At 37.4% G+C, this 5,029-nt stretch overlaps 1 long non-coding RNA gene across 2 annotated transcripts; it reads left to right on the top strand.

Annotated features, from left to right (window-relative positions):
- The first annotated feature begins 1,184 nt into the window (after window positions 1-1,184).
- Window positions 1,185-3,854, top strand: LOC140226613 (uncharacterized). 2 transcript variants are annotated; one of them, XR_011900989.1, is made up of 4 exons: window positions 1,185-1,442; window positions 1,894-2,038; window positions 2,830-2,921; window positions 3,585-3,854. It is a non-coding gene; the product is annotated as an uncharacterized lncRNA (long non-coding RNA). The 2 variants fall into 2 exon arrangements; XR_011900988.1 differs by having other exon boundaries at window positions 3,582-3,854.
- Window positions 3,855-5,029: the final 1,175 nt, after the last annotated feature.

The following is a 5,029-nucleotide window of genomic DNA, read 5'->3' as shown; positions in this document are numbered from 1 at the left end:
CCATAAGTAAGTTTGTCCTTTAGGGTTCTATACGAATAACCCCGGGCCGCCCGTGGCACAGTTAGCTATATGGGGCTGGTCATACCATAGAACACCTTACGAACAGCTAGAATCCGAGGCCGAAACTCAACTGGTACACACTAGGTGTTGGGATCTAATAATACGTTGAGTCTTTAGACTTTAGTTTAATTGTGCACGTTGGGATCTAGGGCTTGAACTATTCAACAACAACAAAAAAAAAAAAAAAAAAAAAAAAAATGAGTGATGAATGAAACGTTGGTCGTTAGCCATTGAATTGACATTCGGAATCGTAAGCATAATATCATCACATAACTATACACAGCCCAGTCGCTGTACGTAGGTACGTCTTAATGTACAGCAACTGGGCTGTATATAGTTAATCATCACACAGAGATTACTGTGGTCGAGTGTAGAGATCGAACTTTAACTGTTACTAAGCTGTGCTAATTAAAGCAATAGATTAGAAGCGCCTAGCGCCAGACATGTACTCTACATTGCTATTATATTGTTGAGTTGTCAGCCGAATCACTGACACTGCATGGTCTGTGTTGCCAGATGAGATGGTGATCTCGATCAGTACGTACGGTAATAAAGAATGGTGAAATTTGGTGATTTATGATTATTGTTCATTATATACACTGTATGTAGTAAAAAGGACTTTTATTTGCCGCTACATTCGAGCATCCAAACAGCTGGGAGAATACCACGTACACTAGCTCGATCCCACGTCATGTGTCGTAATCATCTACTACTGTACTAGGTAAGAAGTATGATGCGTGTACTGTTCGTGTTAAGTGTTGGTCCACTGTGACATCACACTTCTAGCTGAAGATCAGCGTACTCACACATCATGGAGATCGATCCCCCTTGTAGCAGACGATGACTGGTACCCAGTACTATTTTCAACGTTGTTTTTTTTTATGAAAGTTACAGGTGACCTTAGGTACCGGTATTGAAATTTGGCAGAGATCATCTTTGGGTCTTTAATTCTAACATTGAATATGCTGATGTAGCTAAAAAAAGTAATTAGGCCTACTAGCTTTTGTATTGGTGCTCACTTAGTATTTGTGTGGACAAAACAACTGCATAATTATTGTCTTGTGGAAATGAGTTCTAAATCCATTTCTGAACCTTGTGTTTTCATACTTTCCTCCAGATAAAGACGTAAACATGACAGCTCTTTGGGAGTGATGGTGATTTAAAGGAACTCGGTGTAGGGGTCATCATTTGGAGAACAAAGACAGATATTGATAGCTGTACAGTCTCTGTCACACGAAGAGGGTGCAAATCACCAGATTGCAAAGTACCAGATGTGGTCAACGACTAGCCATTGAATTCAGGGTTGACGAATGCTGGAAACACCGGGCCAACATCAGCGAAGGAGCCTCTGAGATATGGACTTCCATTGCATTAACCCTGCTGTAAGCTATTCTGTTGTTTTCCACTATGATTAATGAAGGGAGACTAGTTTGAAATTGATTTATATTTATTTTACATTCTAGAGTCTTAGTAATTACATAAGAGGCTACATTAAGAGACTGAATGCTTGGTTGGTTTTATTTTTTTTGAAGAAATGATTTTCAAGATACTTCATGGAGCAGTTTTGGAGCTGTCCTTCCCTCTGAAAATGAATGTCTTGACAGGTTAGTACTTGTATTTAAGAAAAATGTGTACCGTGTACTTACCGTATCGACAGAAGTGAAAACCATGTTATGGTCAGTCTTGAGTTGTGTAAGTAGAGCTGTTGCTTATGTCAAATATGTATGTTAAATGATTTTGCTCTTCAAGTTTATAATGTAAACTGGAGGAACCTACTATCCTCATGCCATTTGTATTATTCATAAAGCTATTAAATTTTACTTATTTGCCCAGGAATTCAACACACACATCACTTCAAGGGGGAAGAGATACTTCAAAAGCTGAGGGAAGGAGTTCTGACTGTTCCGAGGAGACATCTGCACACCCAGATCATTGCAGCATATTTGTTGTTGCAAATGGAAGCAGAAAACTGTACAGCGTAAGTTCAATTATTTAAAATATTATTATTATTCATATATTGTATTATCATAATTATTGAAAATTGGTCTGGAATACCAGTTTCCCATTGTCATGTCTTGTACTACATTTCCATCCAATATATAACCATGTAATTTGCCTGTTCATTCTTTTTTTTTTTTTTTGGTCTTCTCAAGTATAGAGAAAAGCAGACTAAAGTTTGCCCCCCCCCCCAAAAAAAAAAAAAAAGAAAAAAAAAAAAAAAGAAAGAAGAAGAAGAAAGAAATTAGAAGGGACCGGTAAGTATAACATTGTTAATGAAGTGATGGTTATAGATTTAAAAATAAAAACTGGTATACTTGTATGAGACATGTAAACAGAGTGTACGTACAAGACTCCACGCTGACTTATTTTCTTGGTAGCCCCATCGGGCCACATGTATATTGATTTGATAATAGTCCTAATACTTATGATTTAATCATCACAATGATTAATAAAAAAGTGGGAGTTGATGTGCCATGAAGTTCAATGGATAATCACATCTTGTATAGATTTTTCTACTAAGTGTGCACATTCACACTTAACCTATCTGCATGAAATTTTCATATGTATTAACTGATATCTGGCTCAAGTAGCAATAAATATACTTGAAACAGTGGTACTGAATAGCAATAGAAATTAATGCCAAGAAAAAAAACCCCATAAAAATAGTTCAGCCCCTTAAAAGATTAAAATGAGGGCCAAATTTTTGATGTTATATATTTGCGTCCTAGAATATGATTAACATTCTTCTTGCTTTCTTTTTAAATTCAGATACCAAGTAGTGAGCAAAGGATGTTGTAGCCAAGGCTGTTGCGATGCAGTACCCCACTTTGTGAGACACCACACAAGGTGCAAAAGGACATGTAAGTTTATACTCGTAAGTTTATGTGATCTACAACTTTTTTTTAGCCCTCTTTAGCAGAAAGCTTAAGTGACATACCTTGTAACATGGTATCTTATTCATCTAGCTGCAAAAACTTCAACATTTTCAACTTTTCTCAAGAGCTAGTGGACATAATTAAGCAACCAAACGAGGAGTTGATCATCCTTGTTTAGTTAGGGGGCAAGGACCCAAAGTTTTTCAGGTTATGGGCATGACCCCCCCCCCCCCCCCCCCCCAAAAAAAAAAAAAAAAAAAAAAAAATGGCCTTTACAGGGAAATTGCATCTATTTCTTAATTAACTCATTGTGCAAATATACAGGCAATGTGGGAACTTTTTATAATCTTTGATGTACCTTCTCATAGATGTCTAAAAAAGTTGTGTACAGATTGGCCTGATTCCATGACTTAGGTTCGATATTAAACGTTAACTTCAACGTAACGTAATGTAACTTAAGTTCCAACATGCCAGTTGCGCCGTTCATTTATAATAAACCTATTCTCGTTTTCTTCCATAAGAATGCCACTACATGTATTTCTACTGCTATCAGATCTTCATCAGTTATAGTCAACTCTGTGCCAAAGTCAAATTTGTTGAGACTCAAGAAAAAGCTTTGACTTACAATGCATTCTTATATTTCAGGAGTATACCTGTACAGCAAGGATCATGGATTCATTGAGTATCGTTTGAAGACCTTGAGGAGCTATGACACCACTCATCACCTCAGGCAGAGAGAGAGAGAGTAGTTGCAGCTCCCACCAAGCCCCTGACCGAGCACCATTCCATCGTTAGATTAGAAGCCCAATGAGAAGAGACAGCTACCATCGATGTATAGGTCTAAATACCCTTGCTTTTTCCTCCTTTGAGATACAGTATATGCTCCTCTGACGTTGGAACTGACATTCTTGTTGAAGAGTCAGCCTCATCAGGCTCAGCGGTAGTTTAGCATGAAGCTGTTACCAGGATGTACTGCAGCACTTCAACATTAAAAGTAGAACAGGGCTCGCCGATGAAAAGAGTTTGTTGCATAGAATGTGTGATTGTTAATGCTTTAAATTGTTGGTTGTTGTATATACTAGTAACTGAAAATAGTTTTGACTTATATAGTCAAGAAAAAATCTCCTCTTCATGGCCACATGTTAATCAATACATTCATCTGTAAGGTGTTCCAAGCATATGAAAGAATGTTTGGCCACACACAGCTTGGCATTCCGCATGATACGAATCTGGCTGCGCTCATGATTAAGCACCCCCTTCTCTCCAGGCAATTCTTTAATAAAACCTTTTTATGGTCTAATATTCAGGAGAGAAAACTGTTGACAGACACTCATATGTATTTTTTTTCTTTCCCTCATTTTTTTCTTTTTTTTTTTTTTTTTGGGGGGGGGGGAATGCTACAAATAGCAGCTAAATAGTAGAATCTTCCAATGGTCATCCATGCTCTTGGGATGAAGATCATGTCTCCATGTTGTGATTAAGTTATCACATACATTTGTCACCCCTTTGATTAACAGTGATGCAGTACAATATGCATGTGCTCAAATTTATTGCATCCATCTTCTTTGGAGTAGAGGGAAAAATCTTTTTAAAAAAATAAAACAAAATTGATGGGAATCATTGATCCCTAGGGTTACGGGACCCAGAGTTATTTTGTACATTTTCACCTTTATGTAATTGATGTACTGTACTTTGAAAAACTTGTGGGTAGAAGCTCAATTGGTTCAACTTCTTTTTCCACGAAACATCTGCAGCCCATCATTGATAAATCCACGGCATTAGAGTAGATGGAGCCAAATAGATTAGTTCACTAATGTGCCAAGTCAAACTTATGGATAATTCTTCCTTTGACCTCATAACAAATTATTAAGATAATCTGCAACTGACAATCATATTTTGTTATAGAGTGTTAGCAGTGATGTCACAATTGCCCACCATAAGGCTGCGTTCACATAGAAGTATACTATTTGGGTATTCGGGGCTCGTTTTCGAGGGCACGCAAATAGCTTGAATCGAACGATAGGATTTCCTAACACCGGTTCACATAAGAGGGCACTATTTGAATGTACCGAATAGCATATAGAATAGTGTAG

This window comes from Diadema setosum, chromosome 3, assembly GCF_964275005.1.
Source record: "Diadema setosum chromosome 3, eeDiaSeto1, whole genome shotgun sequence".
NCBI lineage: Eukaryota > Metazoa > Echinodermata > Echinoidea > Diadematoida > Diadematidae > Diadema > Diadema setosum.
Note: the sequence above shows the minus strand (reverse complement) of the source record. Positions and strands in the feature narration are given on the sequence as shown.